The sequence below is a fragment of the Triturus cristatus genome, chromosome 5_1, assembly GCF_964204655.1.
Source record: "Triturus cristatus chromosome 5_1, aTriCri1.1, whole genome shotgun sequence".
NCBI classification, from domain to species: domain Eukaryota; kingdom Metazoa; phylum Chordata; class Amphibia; order Caudata; family Salamandridae; genus Triturus; species Triturus cristatus.
In genome coordinates this window covers 797,101,321-797,128,229 of record NC_140587.1, presented here as the reverse complement: position 1 = coordinate 797,128,229, position 26,909 = coordinate 797,101,321, and positions in this window count along the sequence as shown.

The window sequence follows — 26,909 nt, the reverse complement described above, 5'->3', positions numbered from 1 at the left end:
AAAAATGTTCCAGAAATAATCCTTAGTTCAATCCATGGTGAAACCAGATAAGTGTTTTTCAGAAAATGAAAAAAGTCTTGTACTTGTTGTTTGAAAGTTTTTAGGGCTGGCATCGTTTCAGGGTCACTTGGATCCTCAGAAAATGTATCAAAGTTAATGAAGTAGCCAGAAGCAGTTCGGACAATTGTTGGAATTGCATCAGGATTCGTCGAAATCGCTGGAACCAGTTGATCACGTGTTACGCTGGTGTAGACAGGTGTATCTGGATGAACTGTTACTTGAGTTTCAAGAGGGATGAGTTCCATAGCATTGTTGCTTAGTCCTTCATCTCACTGCTGAATTCTCAATGGTTATGAGTCTTTCAGTCTGAACCTCTTGGATAGTAGCAAGAGGAGGGCGTCTGCTACTAGGTCGGAGTCCACGAGGCCTACTATTTAGTATCGGCCACATAGTGTGGTTTTATGAGGTCGATTGACACAAATCTTTTCTCCTTTTTTCCAGCAAGGGGCGGCAGAAGTACTGTTCTTGTTCCGTGGACGGCTAGGACAGGTACTTGTTGTCTGTAAGAAGGTCCAAATTCCTTCTTGTCCGCAATCTTCTCTCTGACTAGATCCCCAACTTTTGGGATCCAGACAGGCCTTGCTGGGACTGCCGGTATTTCATCAGTGGCGGTTGGCTTCAGGAACACGTTGCTTTGTTTCGATCTTAGTTCATTTAGATCCTGTAAAACAGCCAAGCGATCTTTGATATCAAAGGGTTTATTTTCCACCACTGTGCCTTTACATTCGAGATCATGAACCCACATTCTTGTCCCTCATATGGAGTGACCCCCCCAGAGAACTTCTTGGCAAATTATTTAATGAGAGTTGGACCCCATAAAGGTGTTTAACCCACCCATCACCGAACCTAGTACTCAAGCTCTGATAGACTGCTTTATGTCCCAGTTTTTCCTTTCCACAACAGAGTTTCCCTCAGGATGAAATGGAGAGGAGTACCGCAATGCTACGCCAAAACTGGTCATGGCTTCTTTGTAAGCCCGAGAGCTAAAGGAAGGGCCCTGGTCAGAATGTAGAGTGCCAATTGCGTATGTGCCGATAAAGACTCACAAATCTTTTATAACAGTTCGAGTGTCAGCCGAGAAGCTGAGGCCGCATCCATAGGGACCTTGAGTTAGTGTTTGTGGGAATGCATTTGTCATAACGGACACCTGCGAGTAGATAGTCTCATGTTGTCTAACAATGGTGTCTGTACTGGGCAGGCTACTTCGTAGTCTGGTGTCTGATGGCGTTCTGCACTACACTGTCTATCAGTCTATCAGAGCTTGAGTACTAGGTTCGGTGATGGGTGGGTTAAACACCTTTATGGGGTCCAACTCTCATTAAATAATTTGCCAAGAAGCTCTCTGGGGGGGTCACTCCATATGAGGGACAAGAATGTGGGTTCATGATCTCGAATGTAAAGGCACAGTGGTGGAAAATAAACCCTTTGATATCAAAGATCGCTTGGCTGTTTTACAGGATCTAAATGAACTAAGATCGAAACAAAGCAACGTGTTCCTGAAGCCAACCGCCACTCACGCGCACTCTCACCTGTGCTTTATTCGGGGCTGAAGCGCTGACAGGATCCTACAAACCAGCGGATTTAGCGCTGTTTGGGACAGCTTTCTGTCAGGGACGCCATCGCTGCTCTTGCGAGGCCACGCCCACCTTATAGGCCACGCCCACACCCCCTGCCTTTAACTGCAGCGCGGACTACCAGCGCGTTAGTTGATCTTTGACCTCTGAGGCGGAAGCCGGAGGAGAATTACCCGCAGAATTTTAAAATTGTTATATCTTTGTGTGTTTTTAACTCACTCACGCGCACTCTCACCTGTGCTTTATTCGGGGCTGAAGCGCTGACAGGATCCTACAAACCAGCGGATTTAGCGCTGTTTGGGACAGCTTTCTGTCAGGGACGCCATCGCTGCTCTTGCGAGGCCACGCCCACCTTATAGGCCACGCCCACACCCCCTGCCTTTAACTGCAGCGCGGACTACCAGCGCGTTAGTTGATCTTGACCTCTGAGGCGGAAGCCGGAGGAGAATTACTCGCAGAATTTTAAAATTGTTATATCTTTGTGTGTTTTTAACTCACTCCCGCGCACTCTCACCTGTGCTTTATTCGGGGCTGAAGCGCTGACAGGATCCTACAAACCAGCGGATTTAGCGCTGTTTGGGACAGCTTTCTGTCAGGGACGCCATCGCTGCTCTTGCGAGGCCACGCCCACCTTATAGGCCACGCCCACACCCCCTGCCTTTAACTGCAGCGCGGACTACCAGCGCGTTAGTTGATCTTTGACCTCTGAGGCGGAAGCCGGAGGAGAATTACTCGCAGAATTTTAAAATTGTTATATCTTTGTGTGTTTTTAACTCACTCACGCGCACTCTCACCTGTGCTTTATTCGGGGCTGAAGCGCTGACAGGATCCTACAAACCAGCGGATTTAGCGCTGTTTGGGACAGCTTTCTGTCAGGGACGCCATCGCTGCTCTTGCGAGGCCACGCCCACCTTATAGGCCACACCCACACCCCCTCACTTCAAATGTGCTTTCCATGCAAGCGCAGCGGACGAGCGCAGCAGGAGCGCCGACTGCGCGCCGAAGTCGCGCACAAGTCAAGCCCGTCTGCGCCCGTCCACGACCAGCCTGGACCTGGGGCCACAAACCCTGGCTCCCACCCTATTCAGTGTAGGACTTACAGCTTGGCGGCTTTATACAGCATAGGCAGGACTGCCACTTCCCAGTGTCCCCATGTCTCTGCTCCCACAGAGCTACCCGCCCGATGTCCAGGGTGCAAACATTCCTTCCGCAAACCCTCATCGGCTGCGGTACAAAAGTACAGGATGTATGTGCTAAATTGCCGCTCCCTACCAAAACACAGCACACAGATTGCCCTGCTGCTTGAGGAGCAAAAGCCAGACGCGGTCTTCCTGACTGAAACCTGGCTCACTGTCCATTCTGAGCCAGATGTGGCTTTAGCTCTACCCGGAGGCTATCATATCCTTAGGCTGGATAGACAGATAGGGAGAGGCGGAGGTCTAGCGATCATATTGAAGAATCAATACCGATGCCGCACTACTGCAGAAACTATCTCTGAGTGCGAGAGTGTAGCATTCTGCATAGAGTTCAACGCAAACAGCTCCTTCTCAGGCACCCTGATCTACCGCCCCCCTGAGCCTGTAAAAATTTTCCACAGGTCTCTCCCTGAAATTATAGCAGAAAGAATTCTTTCTTCCGCTACCTATACGATTCTAGGAGACTTGAATCTCCATTTTAACTCCCCGTCAGACCATATTGCTCAGGAACTACTAGACGACCTAGAAGCCCTCCAACTGTTTCAGCTGGTTGAAGCCCCGACCTAGGAAAAAGGCAACTTACTGGACCCTATATTCAGTAACTGCCCGGATATAACTGTTGACCAACCCATCCCTCTTCCATGGACAGATCATTTTTTGGTCCCGTTTACCTGGGTCACACCCAAAATCTCCAAAGCACCTCCTCAAGCCACCTCTAGGAGGAACTGGTCAAAACTCCCTATGGAAACCTGGCTGCACAACCTGGACGCCACTCGCCCGGCACCCTGCCTAGACCCTAATGTGGCAAACGTCAACTATGAAAGTTGGATCAACCATTCGCTAGATCCGATCCTCCCGTTTCATAGATCCTCCTCGAAGAGATCACAGAAATCTGCCCCCTGGTTCTCTGACTCTCTAAGACAGTTAAAACGCCGTTGCAGGCAACGAGAGAGAGCCTGGCGTTTAGACTTCCTCCCAGACAAAAAGGCCGCCTATAAAGAGGCGATTAAAGCCTACAAAGAAGGGATCAGAGCGGCCCAGGCAACCCACTACGCTGAGAAAATTTTAGGAGCAAAATCAAAACCCAAAGAAATTTTTCAAATTATAAAGCAATGTACCAGTACCAACACGGCACCCCCTCCTAATAAAACCCAGGACCAATGCAACGAGCTTGCAGATTTCTTCTACAATAAAGTTTTAAAAATTTATTCTTCTTTTTCAACTACAGCAACTACCGCGGACGTGATCAACCCACCCCCCCCTAGATCACCCTGTCACCCTGACCAGCCTCGTCTCGATCACTTCCCTCCTCTGGACCTCGACACTTTAAGCAAAGTGGCTCGACAGGTCAAGTCGGGCTCTCCCTGTGATCCGGCCCCCCCAGAAGTCCTGATGCAGGCTAGCAAAGCCATCCTGCCTGTAGTTCTGGATCTTCTGAACTCGTCCATATCTGCCTGCTCTGTCCCCACTGCTTGGAAGCAAGCCATGGTACGGGCGCTATTGAAGAAACCTAGTCTAGACCCAGACGACCACTCTAGTTACCGCCCCATCTCACTTCTTCCCTGGGCCAGTAAGGTACTAGAGAAATATATAAATGCACAGCTGGTCCAGTTTCTGGAAGAGCATTCTCTATTACACACATCCCAGACAGGCTTCAGACCAAAACATGGTACGGAAACTGCCTTGTTAGCGGTCACCGAAGAAACTAGAAGGATACTGGATCAGGGAGGATCAGTGGCAGTGATCCTCCTTGATCTAAGTGCCGCCTTCGATATGGTCAGCTACACCACCTTGCTGGACCGTCTCCATAACATCGGAGTTTCAGGTGATGCTTTAAGGTGGTTTGATTCCTTCCTGTCTGGTAGGTCGTTTCGGATCTTCGACGGTGAGACAACGTCCTCTAACAAACCCTTGAGCTGCGGAGTACCACAGGGCTCCTCCCTAAGCCCGGTTTTGTTTAACGTGTACATGGGGCCGCTGGCGGGTGTTGTCGAACCGTATGGCATTAAAATGGTGTCATACGCCGACGACACCCAGCTTGTGGTCTCGCTGACAACTGGGAATGATAGGCACTCCCCAGCCAATCTGTTAAAATGCTTAGAGGACGTCAAGGGATGGATGACCACCTCCTCCCTCAAACTAAATGGAGAAAAGACGGAGCTCATGCTCCTTGGTCCAACCTCTCCTGTACCTCTCACCTCCCTGTGGCCCAGTACTCTGGGACCCCCCCCCTCCCCTAAGGAAAGTGTTAAAAGCCTGGGAGTATGGTTGGACAACAAACTTTCCTTCTCCATCCAGGCCACAAAACTGTCCGCCTTATGTTTTGGCCTACTTCGAATCTTGAGGAAGGTTCTCCCGCTACTTCCCTTAGAGGCAAAAAAGGTGGCTGTACAAGGTCTCATACAGTCTCGCCTGGACTCGAACAATGCCCTATACGTGGGGGCTCCTGAGATGACCCTCCGAAAATTGCAGGTTGTGCAAAACTGTGCAGCACGTTCTCTGCTGAAAGTCCCGCGCACCCAGTCGGCTAGACCTGCTCTAAAAAGCCTCCACTGGTTGCCAGTGAGGCAGCGAGTGGCCTTTAAGGCACTGTGCCTGTCGCACCGCGCCTTCTGGAAACGGGCCCTGCTATTAATAACGACCTTGTCATCCCCTACCACCCTAACAGGAATCTTCGGTCGACGGAGGCGTTCCTTGCCGTCGTTCCCAGAGTGAAGCGAGCCAGGTCTGGGGGCAGGCTGTTCTCTTTGAATGCCGCCAAGCTATGGAATGCTCTCCCTTTTTCACTTTGTTCCAATCCGGATCTTTTCTCATTCCGTAAAAACCTGAAGACACTGCTGTTCGCCAAATCCTGCGTACCTTAGCTTCTTCTCCCTTCACCTCTCTGATCAACTTAGCGCTTGGACGCCTACGGGCAGCAATCGCGCTTAATAAATACTTTTACAATTACAATTACAATTACAATTACAATTACTGTCTATTGCAGTCTCTGATGAATATGTGAATCAGTGTATTCTTTCCAGGCCACCAGTACATCTCTTTTGATGTCAATATTGTTTTAGAGATCCCCTGATGTGACAGACCCTCCCCAAGATGTGCTTCTTAAATCAAAGCTGCTCTACGTTCCATGTTTAGAATTACCCTATCCCCCACGCCAGGGATTCGAGCAAAAAGGAACGTTGTTTGCATCAATTATATAAGAGTACATGAGTGGAAATTTCTTTGCTAACGCTGCACCAATGCCTTTGCTTGAAGCATTGACAGCCAACAATATCTCACTGTCTATTCTCGATTTTGAACGAGTGACCGCAGATACGGAAGCCATTTGTACAACCCCCTTTGCGGCTTCATCAGCCAATGAATTTCCTGCAACGTGAACGCCATCACATTGATGACTCAGCGTGTGTATCACATGAGCTTTTGGTAGTTCGTTTCTCAACTGAACTACTTGTTCCCAAAGCATTTTAAGCTTTATTGTGCCTCTTTTTGGATCTTTGAATCCGTTTTGAAGCCAATTCTGTAAATATTCATTATGTGACTGGACACAGTAAAAGGAATCGCAGACTATAAGTGTGGGAAATTCGCGATCTGTATTTTCAAGTGCCAGTTTGAATGCTTGTAGTTCAGCTCGCTGAGCTGTACAATCTCCTAGAGATTGAGTGTTTGTGACCATTGGTCTGAAGATACCATCGCGCATGCAAACTTTAACGATTTCACACGCAGCACTGTAAGCTTGCTTACTCCCTGTAGTGGGTTGTACTGATCCATCGGTAAAAATTATAAATTTTTACTGATCGAAAGGCAGAATTTCAGTGGGCAGAGGACATTCATGTTTATATTGCAGGAATGCTTGTGTTTTTAAATCAGGATCAAAAACATATTCAACATCTGTTGCAGCAAGAGAATTAACCCATTGTATCCATCTAGGATGTAAAGCTTTTGCATTTGGATTGCTCGCTTTTGTAACCGCCTCTAAGGCTGGTACTGGAGTCACAACAATAATGCACTTCCTCTGAGCTAGTGTTCTTTCTTTTGCTACAGCGGTTTCAACTGCTGTCAGTATCTTTTCTGTTGAAGTGAAGCGCATTTCTGTTTGTGTATAAAAATGTGATTTGTATGCTATTGGTATTTTTTCACCATCATTAAATGTTAAATAGGTGAATCCGCTTTGACCTAAAATTATTTGGATCACTAAATTGCATTTATTTACGCTTGTTTGCAAGTCATTTGTTGCTAACATGTGAGCTTGGAGTGAACCCAAGATGGATTGTAAATTTTTCAGTGTTTTTGGAGGTTGGAGCAGCGCACATGTTTCTAAAAAGTTAGCTGCTAGGCTCTGGCCTTCACTTGAAATGCTCATATCTTAGGAAAATAACATTGAGATGGGCAATTCTGGATTTCTTAAAAGTTCAATTTATAGCCCTCAGAGGCGAAGCCCAGTATAATGGTATTCACCCTGTTCAAGTGACAATCTAGGTCATCGTCTGTCAGATAGATGTCATCGACATATGACAATGCCTTGTTATCATAAATTTGTAGTAGCTCTGTTACCCTTGCCAAGAATAACCTCGGGCTGTTTTTGAACCCTTGTGGGAGTCTACAAAATTGACCCTGGGTCCCCATTATTGAGAAAGCTGTTAAGTACCTGCTTTCAGGTGCTATGTTTTGACATAGGAAACCATTTGAAATGTCCAATGTGGTTTTATATTTTTTACGCACAATGTTATTCATTAATGCTTTACTATGTGCATTTTGCACCACAAATGTTTTGGAACAAGTGTTCAAGTGTCTGTAATCCAAAACTAGACGATATGTATTGTCTGGTTTGGATACAGGAAACAAAGGATTGTTCATTGAGGAGGTGCAAGTTTCAATCACCCCTTGGTATTCAAGTTGATTTAACCTGACCTGTTTTTTAGCTTCTTGCTTTATTGGGTGCTGCCTTTGTGCAGTAGGTTGATTTTTTAGCTATATTTTATGGTGAGGTGAGTCCTCATCCCATCCTACATGATGTTTGTATAATGCTAGGGCCTGGGCTACTGCCCATTTCCTGGCATAAGTATATTTTAGGTGAATTGGAATATGGTTGGAGAAGGCTGACATAATGATGTCCTCGCCATGTGGGCACTCCCTAACAAATTTTGGTGGCCAGTCCTGTTCTGCTAGAAGTATATCATAACCCCTTGAAAGTTTCTCCCAAAAGAGTGCTTTCACATTTCTTGGTATGTCTCCCTCCATTCTGAGTGTTATTTCATATAACTTTTGTGGCGTACTGACCCTGGTGTCTACAGTCTCTACTGTGATGTACTCATTCAGGTCCACTATCTCCAGGTGTTCCTTCGGGTTCTGGCGAGCTATTGTTACTTCTGCTGCACTGTCCAGCATTGTCTGAGCCCATTCTCCGTTCTTGAGCTGTGTTCTCAGTATTCTCGGCATGTCTGATCTTCAGACCTGCTACCTTCTTATTTGTGAATTGAGGTTTTGATTTATTTTTCTGAACGTGTTGATCGTCTTTGGACTTCACGCGTTCTTCTTTGTGATCTGACCCTCCTCTTCTTTCTGATGTCTGTGACGATATCTGAAAGGTATGAGAGGAACCTGTATCAGTATCTTGATACTGGTCAGGTTTTCTTAAAGTATCCCTAATCCTGAGGTTAAACCTCCTTTCAGAGGGCTCCTTTTGAGGAGACCTACCTCAGGATTGAGAATGTTTCTCTTTTCAATTTTGTTTATTAGTTTCCCACTTCTTTTTAGAAGATGTAGGATTTTGAATATTAGAGTCCTTCTCAGGACCTTAAGACAGTTTTGGCTTCAAAGGTTTTCCACCCAAACTGCCTCTGCCTAATTCTGCATAAGATTTTTCTATTATTCTGGGTAGTTCATGTTTATGTTCTGTTACATCAAATTCCCTTAAGCGTTGCCGGATCGCCACTGATGCTGCCTCTCCTTTAATATTAGATAATATTATTGTTGAGACCTGGTCGAAGTTTTTCAGTAATTTCATACCTAAATTCAGAGCAGGCTCTGCCCCTTATTCGTTTTGGATTTGTTTCAGGACATCTGGTATTACTGCAATTGATGGAACACCATGTGTTTTAGTATAGATGGCAGCAAAGACTGTGCCCCAAGTGGTGAAGTCTTCCAGTTGTGGTGTAATCCCCATTGGTAAACAGATTGTTAGAATTCTGTGATTCTCATAAGGGCTAGTATTAGGAAATACTGCTTCAATTAGAGTACTTTTTTGAGCTATCCAGAATGGAATTTGTTCACGTTTTGTGGGCATTTTACCCAAGACTGCGTGTAAAGTCTGTGGAGTAATTTTTAGTGTATATTCTTGTTGAGGGGTTTGATTTGGAATGGTTATTGGTGGTTGGACTGTGAAAGTCTGCATAACATATTGGACTAATTGTCTGTAAATTTTTATTAACTCTTGTAGTTGAGTAATAATTCCTCGTCTGACATCTCTTCGATGTCAGGATGAGGTGTGTAGCCGGCTAAAATCAGCCATGTTGCTCCTGGTCTACCTAGTGGGCCAAGCCTGGTAATGTTTTTGTGATGTTTTAGGGCGCCTTTAAACCAAAGATTTGTGTGCATCTATCACGAAAACTGCTCTACCACCTCTTGTTGTTAGGCCATGTTTTATACTTTTTAGAGTGATGGCTCTCTTTAAGTTTGGAGGGATGTTTATAACACTCCTCATCGGTTTCATTTAAACCTGTAAAATTAAAAGCTGTTATGACTGGATCAGTCTCAGCATTATCTCCGTTCTGGGACATTGTTTTTGAAAAATGTAGAACAAGTTTCAAGGAAACAAAGATAAGGTGCACAATATTTTTGGAACACTGTATCCTTCAACGTTGAACAAACCAAATAGCTAATAGATAGGATTTTTGTCCTATTCAGCTTTGGCGGATACTTAATCCTACCCACTCCTGACGACTTATGGAGTATGTGAGTAAGGGTCTCTGAGAAAAGCACAACTGAGTTACTCAGTATCTAGGGTTACATTAGTGCCTTACCAAACGTTGGGCGCCATGTAGTGTAGTTCCTATTTCCCTAATAGGCTCTGCGCATTGGAATATTAATACCCTATAGATTTGGCATAGGACTGAGGTCAATATGCCCCTATTAGTTATCAATGTTTGTCAGGCTTTTGTCTCAGTGCCATTGCATGAAGATAGCCAGTATCTTTTTTCCATTATCTTTCAGCAGAGAGTTGTGGCATGGTGGCAAGTTCCACAAGGGTATACAGAGAGTACTTCCATCTTTAACCAGATCTTGAAAACTATTCTGGAGTCATTACAGATGCCCTACAATTCAGTTCTCGTACAATATATAGATGACCTACTTGTAGCATCAGAAACTGCAGTGTAGTTCCTATTTCCCTAATAGGCTCTGCGCATTGGAATAATATACCCTATAGATTTGGCATAGGACTGAGGTTAGTATGCCCCTATCGAGTATATTAAACTTAATTAATTTGTACCAGCTAACTCAGAGGCCACTAGAAACTCCTTGTAAACAAGAAGGGAGTAGTTTCTGGCAACCGCATACACATGACAACTTTGTTTCCCTTTAGAATCAGAACACTATCAGAATCGTGGAAACAACAGATAACAGTTTCACTCAGCTAATCATGCATGCTTAGTTTCTTCAGAGTTACACAGAAAGAATAGACGGGCGTTTCAATAAAAGGATTTATTGAACAGTCTTGTTTCTCGTGTAAGAGATATGAGCTGTTACAATCGTAAGACAGTATGCGAGATATATTATGTACAGCGTAAGCAGTAGAAAGACATAATACTGCGCTAGCATTATCTTTTATCTATGACACATATATTCATATACATAAATAACATAGGCTAAACATTCGAGCACTCATAAGATGCTTCTCTAACTAGTTCTACCCTAGTGTACCTAACCTAAGTGTAGTACTATGTAAGACGTAGGTGCTGTATTCTATAGGATGTTAGTCTAGAGTTTAGTATAGTATGCTAAGTCTGGTGTGCAAAGAGTCCCTCTAGGTTCTAGTCAGCTACATACCTTGAGAATGAGAGAGGTGGGAATCTCGTTTCGGTTCTCGAACTCTAACACCCTGCGAAGGGAGTCAGAACACTGGAAACTGGATTCTCTGTGAGCAGGGATGACAGCATCTCTTGTCAGTGCGCCAGTCCGGGACACAGGCTCCTCTAAAGTCAAGGTCTCCTCCTACTTGCTTAGGCAAGGGATGGTATATTTATACCTGGTAGGTGCCTTGGAATGTTAGCATTGACGTAAAGTCGGGCAGAGGAAGACGTCAGGAATGGGTTCTAAGAACTCGTTATGACGTTGGGGTGGACGGATGTAGGTGACCATGCCTGTATTTGGATAGCATGGCTAATGCCTAAATAAGGACTGGGATCTTATGCCTATATAAGGGCTATGCGAATTGTGCCTATATAAGGACATGTTTCATGAAAACCTATATACGTACACCTAAAGCGTAATGCAACAAAAAAGGAGAAGCTTGCAAGCTGGATACGATTGGACTTCTAAATAACCTGGCTGAGAATGGACATATATTGTCCCCAGGAAAAATGCAACACTGTCAAAAAGATGTTCAGTATCTGGGACATAACTTTGAGAAAGGAGAAGGAAAATTTTACCACAAAAGGTTGAAGCACTTTTGCTGATGAATCTGTCATGCTGGGCACAAGGAATGCCTGATTATGGTAGGATGTTTACATTGTTTTGCAGTGAGAGGGAGGGCTGCACTCTCTCATTGCTTACTCAGATGCATGGAGGTACTCGAAAACCTTTGGCTTACTTCTCAACAACTCTTTACCCTGTAGCCAAAGGACTGCCCGTCTGCCTTAAATCGGTTGCAGAAGTGGAAGTTAGCATCAAGAGGAGTGAGAGCATAGTATTGGGACATCCTTTATCTGTAATGGTCCCACACTTTGTAGAAATATTGCTTACCCGAACAAAAACCCAATATCTGACTCACAATAGACCTACCAAGTAAGAACACCAGATATTAGCAGGTGACAACGGAGTCTAAAACATTTCCAGATTTTGAATACTTCTACTTTGTTGCCTATAAAAGATGCAGCTTGCGATGAAGTTGAAGATGATTGTCTAGGTGTCACAGATTCATGCACAAAGACAAGACCCTACATTAAAGATGAACCTTTGAACAAGCCTGATTAAATAATATTTTTGATAGCTCATGCTTCAGAAACTGATGGAAACCTGAGAGCAGCTTATGCTGTCTGCGCAATCAATGGGATGACTGAAATATTATCGACAGACTTAATAACGACCTACCAAGTTATCGACACAAAAATATCGATAACACTAATATCGATACACTAAGCTTATTATAACTAATATCGAAAATATTAAGGAAGCATACAAAATAACAATAATATCCATGACCAAATTATCGACAACACTATTATCATAAAAAAATATTAACACATTAAAATTATTTATAATAACAAAATACATACCCCAAAAAATAAAAATGTCAATAACACACACAGCAAACAAAATAAATAGATTAACACATCATTTTGATTGCATTTAAAAATAATATCTTGAACATTATTACACAAAATTATTTACTCTTTCAAACATTATATATAAAATAAATAAATATTATTTAACATTTAAAAGAATATACATTGCATATAATATACTGTACCGCTTTTAAATACAGAAAAAAGCTCTAACTAAACCTTAATTAGCATTTCCCATATAAGGAAAACAACTGCCAAATGTATTAAATCAAATAGGAACAACCAATCAAATACACATACAATTAAAATAACCCAATAAGATTAAAACAACAATTAATTAAACACTATATAAACACACGGAAATTAAACATTATTTTATACCACAACAATAAAAGCAAGAATAAGGAGAATTTCTGCCGGATTGCTTCCATAACATTGGACCTCATTATAGAAAACTCTGATTGCAGCTTCACAAAGTAAGTAAAAAAGCATTTTAAAAGTACACCTACTTATAATATTCTCGAAGCACTTTTCATAATAAAAAAATGATTAATATATAAAGTTTAAAATATCAACTTGCAAACAAAGTAAGTATTAATCTCAAATAAACTATAATATAAGTGTTAAAATCCCAAACAGAAGCGCAGTTAAACAAATTAATTAAAATCACTCCTTTTTTTCTGCAGGAAATATAAAGGAATACTAAAGGCACACAGCAAAGAAAAACGATCAACATTGAAATAATTCATCAAATTCAACATTGTAAGTATAATTTTGAAAATAAAAATCATTTAGACAATAAAAAACATAGGAATACTTTTAATACATTTTATATACATTTCTCTTAGCATTGTAAACATCACCAAGAGTCATGGGGCCCAATTCATTACTTCCCAGAAAGGAAAATTGTTATTATGTTATATGGGATATGTTTAGTCCCAAGAAAAGCAAATAGGTGACAAAGTTAACTGGAGATGTAGCAACTATTATTCAAACAAATGTTATGGGAGGGCTACAACAAAGGAAACAACTGTATTATATGTTAGAAAACATAACCACCCCCCCTAACATAGCTGAAATTGAAGTTCGAGATGCTTTAGACACTCTAAAAGAACCCAGCACTGGCTCTCAAAAGCCTACAACCAAAATACTTAAGAACATACTCCCCAGAGTCCCACAACATGCAACTGGCCAAATGCCCTCAATATCATCACAAAAAAGAATAATAGCTCAAGCTAAAAAAGCTACTGCTACCACCCTACCTACCCCCAAAACTTTTAGTGAGATAGAAATACCACCTGAACTCACAGTAACTCATAATGAAGAACAATTTCTTCTTTATGACAATAAATCAAATGACAACAAATAAATGATATTTGGAAATCCCACAAACTTACTTAAACTACAGAACTGTGAGAACTGTGACACATGGGTGATGGATGGAACTTTTAAAATATGTCCCAAACCATTTTACCAGTTAAATAAAATTCATGGACGTTATCAAAATAAAAACATCCCCTTTATATATGCCCTGTTACCAAGCAAACAAACCACCACCAATGTTGAACTATTAACCAAAGTAAAACAAGAAACTAATAATTACTATCCTCAAAAAATGATCATTGACTTTGAACAGTCAATGATACAAGCCATACTAAAAAACTACCCTCTCACAGCAATCCAAGGTTGCTATAATCACTTTAACCAATGCATATGGAGACACCTCCAAAACTCTACACTAAGGGCCTGATTCTTTTCTCACTATTAAATTAAAACCCTCCATACGACTTGGATCCATAGGGCTTTACAAGCGATTCGTGCAACTGGAGTACGAACGAGAGATTACGATGCATTCTTATGCTTACGGACTCGGTTCGCTCAGACTCCCATTGAACTCTATGGGAGCCTCTATACTGGAAGTGTGCACAGGCTACCATAGCAAAAAGAGGTGAGTGGGGAAAAGCGTACACCCAATGGTGCCCACCACACTGTGCATGCATGAGAAGGGGGACCCATGGGTACCCCCACGGGTCTGAATCGGAGGGCTCAAGGTGATGGTGGGCCTGCTACAGAGCCCCAAAAAAATGATTCTGGCAGCTTTTTCAATTCGGACATACCAAATTGTGAAGGCTGTCTAACATGCATCCTACTTGCTCGCTCGGAAACAGAGTCCATAGAGCTGTACGAAGCATCTGCGTACGAGACGTACAGACTGGATTGGGTTCGGAGGCGGTTCGCTCGAAGCGTACGCGAAGTTCGCATTGTACTTGGTTGTTCAGACATGTGTACGAAACAGTCGGGGAAAAGGGCTACGAATCGGATCTGTTAAAGCCGAATCTGATTTGTAGGCCTTCCGATCGAGATCGGAATAGACCCCTAACTGTAGAATATGCAACAAATAGCAACTTTGCACATCAAATGAAAAAGCTAATAGTATATGTCCCAATTACTGACGTAGCCAAACACTACAATGTATTAATAGAAAGCCCCTACTGCCAAACAAATGAACAAAAACTAAGTCCCCTACTCAACTATTTTGAGGATACCTGGGTGGGAAGGCTACACAGATCTGGACATAGAAGACAGCCCAAATACTACATTCCATGGTAGAATGTATATAACAGTACCCTAAACAAAGAAGCTAAAACTAATAATGTTGTGGAAGGATGGCATAACGCCTTCCAAGCTACAACAGGCAGAACCCCTCCAACTCTACATAAACTATAACAATCTATCTAAAAAGAACAAAGCTACCAATAACTAAGAATAGAACAGTCTGTAACACAACTAGGCCCAAAACTAACCAAACGAACTAAGAAAATGTTTGAGTACTTACAATACAAAGTAAGACTTTACCCAAACACTAAAGGGCTAGAATATCTAGGAACAATAGGCAAAACCCTACTTTAGATAAATATACCTCAAACTAAAAAAAATCGTAATCTAAAAACAAGTAGTCAAACTTCATAAATATAATTATTTTGTCAATTTAAATAATATTTAAAAAATAAATTGACATAATAATTGTATTTTATATAGTATAAATAATAATAACAATTACAATATTAACATTTCCCTCCTAGTATCAACATTTTAAAATACTTAGGGGCTCATTTGGATAGTGGGCGGATCGCCACCGCCTGTATGGTGGAGGCGATCTGCCCGCTAAAAACCACCGCCCTCTTACAAATTCCCCCCACCACATTACCATGGTGGGGGGGACCCCGGCGGATGGAAAGACCGTTTGCCGGTTTTCCTCCCAGTAGCAGAGTCGACCGGGTGGAAAAGCAGCTAACATGGTGGCGGTGTCAGGGAGACACCGCCATCCATATTAGCATGAATGCGGGGATGTGCCTTTCCGTGGCGGCAACGGTAGGCGGTTTTTGCCATTGGGGGCCCGTGGCAGGCCCCCAGGGATTCTGGGGGGTGGGGGCTGCACATGGGGGGTACCTATGGTACCCCCTGCAGTTCCATGCACAACATGGCAGGCACCGCGCGGTGCCTGCCACGTTGTGCATGGAAGTGCACAACATGCCTTCCTGGCATTGCGGCGGGCTGTGCTGAGAGCACCACCCGCCGCAATGTCAGGAATGCAGGATGCCCCTGCCAGTGTGGCGGGCGCATCCTAATGTCTGCAACGGGACCCCTGCACTGATGGCGGGCGGCCCCATTCTCTGACAGGATGGCGGGCGGACATCCTAATGACCCTCTTACTTTTTTCATAGCTGAAGAAATGTAATCCAAACTGCCATAAATCAATCCACATGTGTAAAAATCCCAATCAGTGATCAAAAATCCCCCCCAAAAATGAAAAAATCCAACTGTATAAAAAATAATCCCCTGGCAATAGCTCCATAATCCAGAAACCATAAAAAAACCGAAAATGGTATTTAAAAATAAGAAACATTCCAGAAAACACGAAAAATAAAGGAACTGTAACATAATTATTAGTTTTACTAAAACTAATACACAGTTCCTTTTAAAAAAAAAAAGCATTCTTCTCCCAACGGCATCTTCCAATCGACAAAAAGCTGTTAGGAAAAAAACAATCCCTCCCACACAAATATACATTAGCATCCTATCAAAATACACATAAACATAGCACTAACACTATACTCTAAACCTAATTAAACATATCTATCAAACTCTAACACCAACCGATTAACAAACTAACCGCATTTCACAAGCGCATAACTAAAACATAAAACTCACCAAAAATACAAAATCCTAACACTACATACACTGTATACACCTTAACTACCTTTAAACTACCCCTAAATTAAAGTTTGAGTAAAGAAAATTAAACTTACCTTACCAGATGCGACACAGCTTCCAACCGCGAGCTTCTCCCCTCAGAAACGACCTAAAACAAAACCGATAGCTTACAAAATAGAACTTATGACACAAAAAGGCTGCCTTAAATAAAAAATATTTATATATTGCTTTAATAAAACTTATTGTACATTACAAATGTATTACTAAAAAGTTTTGTAAAAATACTACAAAATAATAGTGATGTATGAAAAAAATGTTGCACATATTATTTCAAATGTTAAAATATAATAATAAATAGTATTATACAAATAATATTTAATATTATAATTAAACAAATATATATTCAATTACCAATGTATATTAAAAAAAATACTATTTGTAAATAATGTGAAAAAATGTATACATTTTATAAAAAATATTTTTGTTTGCAAAATGGCTTATTTACTAGATAATTTTATTTGTCTATAAAATATAAATAAAATTGTCAAAAATATAACATTATGGGATCGATTCTGAATTCGCTCGGAAGGCATATGAATCGGATTTGGCTTTTACGGATCGGATTCGTAGCCTTTTTTTCCGACGGAATCGTACACTGGTCCGAACGACCAAGTACTATGCGAAGATCACATTCGCGCTGAGCAAATCGTCTCCCAACCCGATCCTGTCCATAATATTTGTACGCAGATGCTTCGTACAGCTCTATGGAGTCTGTTTACGAGCAAGAAAATACGATGCACTATTCGGACAGCCTTCATGACTCAATATGTTCGTATCGAAAAAGCTACCGGAATCGTTCTTTTGGGTCCCGTAGCAGGCCCCCCATTACCTGGAGTCCTTCGATTCGGACCTGTGGGGGTACCCATGGGTCCCCCCTTCTAATGCATGCACAGTGTTGCAGGCACCATGGGATGCCTGCCACAGGGTGTACCATTTTCCCCACACACCCCTTTTTGCCATGGGAGTCTGTATACGTGTCCAGTATACAGGCTCCCATAGAGTTCAATAGGAGTCTGAGCGAACCGAGTCTGTAAGCATTCAAATCCATTGTACTCACTCGCTCGAACTCGAGGTGCTCGTGAAGCCCTTTGGATTCGAGGCGTACGGAGAGCTTTCCGGACAGGATCGGAATCAGGTCCTATATGTTAAAACATATAAATAATTGTAAAAAGTTTTACAATTAAAAAATTGTTAAAAACTATATGTTACTGAAAATGTACACTATGGGGCCGATTACGATTTCGGTCGGAAGGGCTCCGACCGACAGATCGATTCGGATCGTGTCGGCCGTATTCCTTTCCAACCGAGCCATTCTGATGGGCTCGGGTGGAAACGAATCCGACACGGATTTCCGGAGAGCCTGTCCGCCGTCCGGAAATCACTCAGTACTCCTTCCGGCCACCTCTTTGCGACCAAGGGAGTACGATGGCAGTTTTTCACTGCCTTTTCATGCTGGTTTTTCCGGCACAAAAAGGCAGTCAGAAACTGTCTTTGGGGGCCCCCAGTAGGGCCCCCATGGGTGCGAGGCTGCCGTATGGTGGCCTGGGGGCACCTATTTTGCCCCTCTGTGGATCCCTGCACCCGGTGGCAGGCACCTTGGGGTGCCGCCCACAGGGTGCAGGGATGAACTGCTCCCCTACTTTCCACGATGCAAGCATGCATTCCGCTCGGAATGCATGCTTGCATTGTGTTGTATATGAGTGCGACCAAACCCTGTTTGGTCGCATCGTACTAGCAGGGCCGTAACCGATGACAGCAGGTTGGTCAGTTACGGCTCCTGACCGATGTCAGACAGACCTGAGTCCGTCCGACATCGGAATCGGCGCATATATGTAATAATGTAATGAATATTTATATTATAAATAAATAATGTATTACTGTTACCAAAAATATATTGTTAAAAAATTGTATAAAAACAAATGTATAACTACATCATATGTTTGTAAAAATGTGCATCACTATTATATAAAGCACAAAAATGTTTAATGCTGAGTATACAAAACTATTATATATAAGTGTATACATATCTTAAAAGTATATAAGTAAAAAATAAAAAAAAGTTTTTATTTTCTCTATTTAACAATATATATAATAAATATTGTAAATAAAATAAAAAAGCATATTCTTTCTTTTCTTTAATGTTTGAATGAAAATAAAAACATGAATAAAATATGGACATGCTTCTGTGTTTAATTTATATTGTTTTAATTGGTGTATATCTAATAAAATATTTAAGTTACAATAATGTACATTAAAACTGGTTTTTATTGTAATAAACATTTATAAATGTATCATTAAGCTTAGTCCAAAATATAATCTTAATTTTTAACTATTCCCACTATAGACTACATTCATTCAGGGAAGGTCCTGCACAATAAACATATATAACTTACTATTTCCCACTCCAAACAATATTATCATTTACTATTCCCACTCCAATTTAAATTAACTCAGGGAAGGTGCTGGACACTACACATATATAATCTAATATCCCTACTCCAAACTATATTAACTCTAAGAATGTGCTGGACACTAAACATATATAATTTACTATTTCCAATCCAATTTATATTAACTCAGGGAAGGTGCTGGACACAAAACATATATAATTTACTATTCCCACTCCAGACTATATTAACTCTAAGAATGTGCTGGACACTAAACATATATAATTTACTATTCCCAATCCAATTAAAATTAACTCAGGAAAGGTGCTGGACACTAAACATATATTATTTACTATTCCCACTCCAAACTATATTAACTCTAAGAATGTGCTGGACACTCAACATGTATATTTTACTGTTCCCAATCCAATGTATATTAACTCAGGGAAGGTGCTGGACACTAAACATATATAATTTACTATTCCCACTCTAAACAATATTAACTCAGGGAAGGTGCTGGACACTAAACATATATAATTTACTATTCCCACTCCAAACTATATTAACCCAGGATAGGTGCTGAACACTATACATATATAATTTACTATTCCCACTCCAAGTTACATGAACTCAGCGAAGGTGCTGGACACTAAACATATATAATTTACTATTCCCACTCAGGCACGCGTTATAGCCCGGCCTAGGTTCCCATCGATCGTGTCTGATTCTAGGTGGCAAATCTGAACCCCCAGGTATTCAAAAGTGTCAAATGCCCACTTCAATGGAGTAGTTGGCGCCATTTGTCTTTGTGTCGGTGTCATTGGTGTCATTGGAAACACCCCCGACTTAGTCCAATTAACCTGGAGTTCGGAGATGTTTGCATGTGTATTTAAGAAGGCTATAATCGATTGTCCCATAGGCCCTCTAACCCGTTGCCGTAATTTGCATGCTAAAGGCTCCATGGCCAGGGCAAAAAGGATCTGAGATAGGGGGCAGCCCTGGCGTGTTCCCGTCACTATCGATAGAAGCGGTGAGTAATTGCAATACGTCTTTATCTAGCCTGTGGCCAGAGTACAGCAGCCTAATCCACTCTAAGAAATTAGGGCCTATGCCGAACCCCCCCAGTGTCACCACAAGGTAAGCCCAACCTAAGGTATCAAATGCCTTTTCTATGTCTAAGGAGGCACCCCAAGACCGTTCCTCCTCATGTCATGCCTATTCCAGTAATGTAAACAGCCGCTGCAAATGAAGCCCTGTGTTGCGGCCTGGAATGAAGCCATTTTTGTCTTCATGGACCAGCAGGGGAACAGTGATGATTAACCTATTCACTAGTAGCTTTCCCAGGACTTTATAATCTACATTCAGCATCGATTCTGGATGATATGAGGCCATTTGGAGGGGGTCTAGGTAAAATACCCAGCGTCACCTCCCTCATAGTGGTCGGTAACTCACCTATCTCAAAGGCCTCAGTATACACCTTGGCCAGCCTACGCACCAACTGCGCAGAGAAGGTGGAATACAATTCGGCTGGCCACCTATCCGTCCCTGGTGTCTTGCTCGTTGCCAGCTGCCTAATTGCATCTGTGATCTCATCCAGTGCAATGGGATTTTCTAGGACATCATAGTGAACCGGGGTGACCTGTGGGAACTGAATATCTGCCAGAAATTCCTGAATGGAAGCAGGGTCTTGTGAGGCCGGGGCTGTGTACAATGTTGTATAATATTCATAGAATGATTGATTGATGGCAGCCTTGTGTTCACTAGAAACCCAGCATTCATGTATATGGTAGTAATAGGGGGCTGGGTAGTGTCGGATCGCAGTGGCCATGCCAGGAGCCTCCCTGCCTTATCTCCCTCTCTGTGACTACGTGCCAGAAACATTCTGTAATCTAAGGCACATAGGTCATCCATCGCGCTCCTATATGCTAAGCAAGCCTGGGCGAGTGAGAGGGCAATCTGGGGATCAGTTGGGATACGCTGCTTGTGGACTTGTGTTTGGCAAGCGCGTCAGTCAGGGTTTTGCGTGCCCCATATGTGGTCTTAATGGCGTGCCCTCTAGGAACAGAATTGAAGGCGTCCCATTCCACTCCTGCTGAAGAGGAAGTCCCCTTGTTCTTCCTAAAGTAAGAGGTAATGGACTCCAGGAAGATGGCCCAGTAGGAGGAATCGGCAAGGGCTGTCCTGAGCAGGCACCAAGTCGAAATCTCAGGACCTTGAACGCCCCAGGTCAGATTCAGTTGTAGCGGGGTATGGTCAGAAAGCGTGTTTGCCAAATAAGCAGCATGTGCTATACTATGAAGAGGGTTGTCTGAGCACAACACCATGTCTATCCGCGTGTATAAATCATGCAATGCCGAGTAATGGGAGTATATGCGTTTCTGGGGATGTAACCTGCGCCATACATCGTGGACCTGTGCATTAAACGCCCATTCCGTCATATGGTGTGCTCATTTGACGGATTGTGCCCCAGTAAGAGGGGGACGGGAACGATCCAAGGCAAGATCCCACACTCCATTAAAATTGCCTCCCCAATATGTGGGGACTGTAGGGTCCGTGATCAGGGATGGTGTGAGCGTTTGCAAGAAATTGGAATGACCCGAATTCAGAGCATAGAGGGAATCCAACGTCTGGGCAGATCCATTCAGCAGGCCCTCCATGGTAACATAACAGCCTTATGTGTCTACCCTGGAATGTGTAATCAGTAGCGGAGTTCCCGGAGCGACCCATATGAGCACTCCTCTGGCGTATCCAGAGTACGTCATGCCCAGGACAATGCCCCACCAGCGTTTATGGAGCAGCGCTAATGTGTGTATTGTGAGATGTGTCTCCTGCACCAATGCGAATGTGATCCTATAACTGTGCAGGTATTTATATACTTTGTGGCACTTAGCACATCCCGCCAACCCCCTCACATTCCAGGTCAAAAGAGAATAGTCTCTTTGCGCCACCTACATGTTCGTGTGGCAGAGCACGGCGTATAGCCCAACATTGACTGACAGTCCGTGCCCCCGTACATCCCCATGCAACTGGACCCATGCATATTTCGGCACCAGACCTTGTGGTTTGCAAACATAGAGAGAAAATAACAGAATAACCAGAAATTCCCCAACTTCCCACCCCAGGCCTGGTTGCCAACGGGCAATGGGCCATTCACACTAAATTGCAGGTCAAATAACACACCAATTATAACATAATTATAACATAAACATTACATAAAACAAAGAAAAACCAAATGAGTTGCTATATATCAGCTACTTATCGCTCGTTGGGGAAGGTGTTGCAGAGTTCGTGTACTGTGTCCTTGCCACCTCCTGTGGTTCAGTCTGGCACTCAGCAGGCGTGCTCAGGCCGACGGGCCACCACAACGAAGAACAATTCTGAGTTCGGTATCCTTTGCCCAGTGCGTCTGCTGTTTGTGGGGTGAGGGCCGGGCTGTCCCCCATCTACACCTCGATTTGTGAGACCGTGTGCTGCAGCATGCGGTACATATGTGCATCAGAGTCCGAATCCTGTCTGGAAGAAGAGTCAGGGGAGCCCAATTGTTCTACTGTCTTGATGGCCTGCGCCCACTCCTGACCAACCTGTGTTTTCATTGGGCGGCATGGCCAATCCCTGCCCCGGCCACTACTTGCTGCTACTAAGGTCCATGGCTGTGTAGAGGCTGTCAGCAATGTGGAAAGATCATGCGCCACACCCTGTTGGTCAATCCAAGTCCATGCTTCTTCAGGGGAATTACAGAAGACTGTGCCCTCCTTGTGTCGAATACGTAGACATTCTGGGTATTGTAAGGAATATTGGATATCATGGTCCCTCAAGCACTTCTTGACCTCCAAGTACGAAGAACGGTGGTGCTGCACAGCCAGGGTATAGTCTGGATAGATATGAATTGTAGCATTGTCGACCTACCAAGGGTCCCTGGCCCTAGTGATTTGCAGCACGTGATCCCTGTCACGATAGTTGAAGAATCTGGCCACCACTGGTCTAGGAAATGCACCCGGGCGGGGAGGGCCCCCTGGGACCCTGTGAGCTTGCTCGATTGAGAAGAACTTCGACATCTTGCCCTGTAGGACATCTCGTAAGAACCAGTCTTTCAGAAAAAGTTTCATGCTATAGTCCCTCTGTAATATAGGTCATACTTCCTTCTTCATACACTAGTGCCAAGACGCCATGTCAATCGAGCGCTCTACAAACATATATATCCTATCCTATCCTAATCTGGGACCTTCTGCCAATTCAGGAAGACCCACTATATGCACATTATTTCAGTGCAAGCACCCTACCTGGTTCTCCACGCGCACCTTAAGGTAGTCTACCTCTTGTTGGAGGGTTTGCAGTTGCGTGGTCGTTGTGGTCACTGTAGGCCTTAAAGACGCCAATGCAGATTCGGTTTCATCTACTCGTCCCTTGAGTTTCTTGTGATCCTCCCGCAGATACCCCATGTCGATACTGAGGGAGTAAATTTTCGTGCCCAAGGTAGTTTTGATATCAAGAATTGCCCCTAGTAATTTATCAAAGCAATTTGATTGATCATTACGATCTCCCTGGGTGGAAGACCGTGGGGGGTCCACACCCCTGTGCTCCGAAGACGTTGGTCCCAACTCTGGAGGCTGGGCCTGGGACCTGTCTGTCCAGGGTTTGCCCATTATGCCGCCTACAAGAGACAACAAGCCGGTTGCTAGTGTATATGCACAACCAGAGGTTAGGGATAGCCAAGAGTTGGGGTGTGGGATAAGGTGTGTGGATTAATCTGCCTAAATTCAAGGCGTCCCACGTCTCAGATCTCCACCACGGGGCACCTCACGGTCATACGATGCCCAAAGCTTCCTGAACGCTATGGTAACAGGGGCAATTCCAGAGCACAAAGGTCATGTAAGTCTCCCAGTTGCATCTCACTCAGGCATCTGCTGGTGCACTTATTCTTATCCTGTGTACCCTCTTGCAGCACTCAGGGGAATGTGGATGAGCCAATGTCCACCACGAGGCACGCTTCTCTCATAAGGCTCCTCTCCCTGCGCACCAGACTACCCATAGGTCTGGCTCCAATGTAACTCCCCCACCTCAGGTCCCCAGACAGTGGTCAGGGATTCAGGTATGACCTCATCAGTCGTGTGAGGTAGCCCACAGCCAGCCAGTTGATCTTCACTGACCCCAAAGGTCACCTTAAATTGGGGAAGTCCACTGGGATCGCATCTGTCGCAGAGCAAAGGTCTTGGGAGCTCCGCACACCGTGGATCGAGGTGTGCAGGTCCAGGAGCCCAGCCAAAGCTCACCCCACACTCTCCAGGGGCTGCGAGGGAGTCAGAGAGGGGGGAAGGGGAGGCCGTCAGCATCCACTCAGCGCATCCAGGCCATATCTGCTACTTGTCTGCCAGGCATACTGGTCCCACAACTTCTCCGCGACGGGTCCAGTCATCACAGGCCGCCCAGCACAAAATGGCATCCCCGGTCACGCAATTCACTTCAGGCTGGGGAACACGGGCACCACCAGCTGGGAATTTGGGGCACAGCTTGTCAAGCTCCCAAGTATGGAGGGAGATGGGTGCATACACTGCGCGGCCGACACACGGCCCGTGCTGAGTTGCCTCCACCTCGTCACAATGCTCCGGGCCTCGGGAACATACCCTGTGGCGCAGCCACAGACCGAAGTTGGCAGCCGTCTCACGGAGCCTCAAAGAGCTCCAATTTTTACAGGATCGGGCGCCCGTCACCTCCTTCGCCGATTTCAGTAAAGGATGTTGGGCCAGGCAAGGGGAGTAGAGGACATTTCCGGCAGGCACAGAGCAGAGTTCAGAGCTCTGCGTCCGCTCTAGTCACCATCTTGGCCACGCACAAATAAAATAAAACATAATAAAAGTATATATTAACATGTTCATAAATTAACAAATATATAAACAACAATTATTTTTATCATTATATTTCTTCCCACAAATGAAAGTATAAAAAAATATTTATTCATAATACTTAATACATTTAATTTAAATTTTTTAGCTTTAAGTATATATATATATATATATATATATATATATATATATATATATATATATATATATATATATATATTTTCAAAAAATGTATAAGATTATTAATTGGTAAAACAACATTAAACACTTTAAAAAAGATTAATATTAAATTTAATGTATACTACATTTTAAATCATAAATTATTATATTAAAATAATGTATATACATACCTTATCAACACCAAACACATCTACATTTAACTCTTTTTATAATTAATCATGTTTTAATATTCACTACTATATTATCAATTCATAACAATTAATAATATTATAAAAGAAAAATTATTTCTCTCTCAATATATAATATATTTTAAACATATTTTAAATATAATTACATAGACTATATTCAATGCACAGAATTTTTCCCCTATAAATAATTATTTGTTCTCAATATAAATTTAAAATAATTAAAAATGTTCAAACAAATATAATTATTTTGTTTAAAACACCATCATCCCCTTATAAAAATAGTTACGCTCATTATATAAATTAATTATAAGATTTAAAAACTTTAATTATAAATTTTTTTTAAAACTCCCCACCCTTATCCCCTATAAACCCAACATCCCACTCCTAAAAAAAATATAATTTCATTAAAATTATTTGTAATACTTAAAATTTTAAAATATAAATTTTTAAAACACTCCCCACCCTTATCCTCATAAACCCAACATCCCGCTCCTAAAGAAATATTCAATTTTCTTTTTTACATTTATTAAAAATGAATATAACATTTACAAACATATAACATAATTAAAAAAGAATAATACTAAAACGATATATTTCATACGATATTTTAACAATCGATATTTATGACAATGATATTTTAAACAACACAGTAAATCGATATTATTAACATCGCTATTTTAAACAGCATTATTTTTAACTATTGATATTTAAAATTCGATATTATGACATAACAATATTAATTATTCAATATTGTGTCTACTTAACCAATCAATGATGTTGTGGAAGCTTCATGGCTTTGAGGTATTACATCAATACAAGCTGCAGAATTAATTGCCCATACAAGAGCTTGCATATTGACAACCCAATTAAGAGTGACTATATTTACAAATAGTCTGTCCTTGGTGTTGTCCATGACTTTGGACAATTGGGGTCACTAGTGGCCTACCTATTTAACTAAGCTTTCACAGGTGGATCTGAGGCAGCCACTGGTTTTTCTATGTTGAAGTAAGTAGCTGATACAGAAAGAGGTAAATGGACTGCAAGAAAATGTTTCAGAAGCAGAACAGCAAGGTTGGATCACAGCAGGTTGTGAGAAAAATGAAAATGACACATTGATGTCAGCTGATGGAAGACCAGTGTTTCCTGCTAGCTTATTGTTCCCAATGACACAACATTTTCATGGACACACACATTTATGGAGAGATGCAATGGCAAGGCGTTTAGACAGAACTGGTTTTACCCCAGATTAAGGATGTTTGCAGAAGAATTGTGCTATCGCTGTGTGACATGTCAATAAACGAATGTGCGGAAAAGAACACCCATCACATTGAGTCAGGTGGTCATTTCAACTGAATGCAGATGGACTTTATCACAATGCCTTTTTGCAATGGGTTGAGATATGTCCTGTTGATAGTTTGCATTTTCTCATGCTGACTAGAATCCTACCCAACAAGTAGAAATGATGACCTCACTGTAGCCAAACTGTTATTACATGAGTTGATGCCGAGGTATGGTATGCTGGTTTCTCTGGAATCAGGCCAAGGAACTCATTTTATCAATGAGGTCCTATGGATGTTGTGGGCAGCATTGCAGATTGAACAAAGATTGCATTGTAGCTATCGAACATAAGCTTCTGGGATCATTGAACAGCTTAATAGAACCATATAATCTTGTCTGTCAAAAGTTTGTGCTTCAACATCACTTAAAAG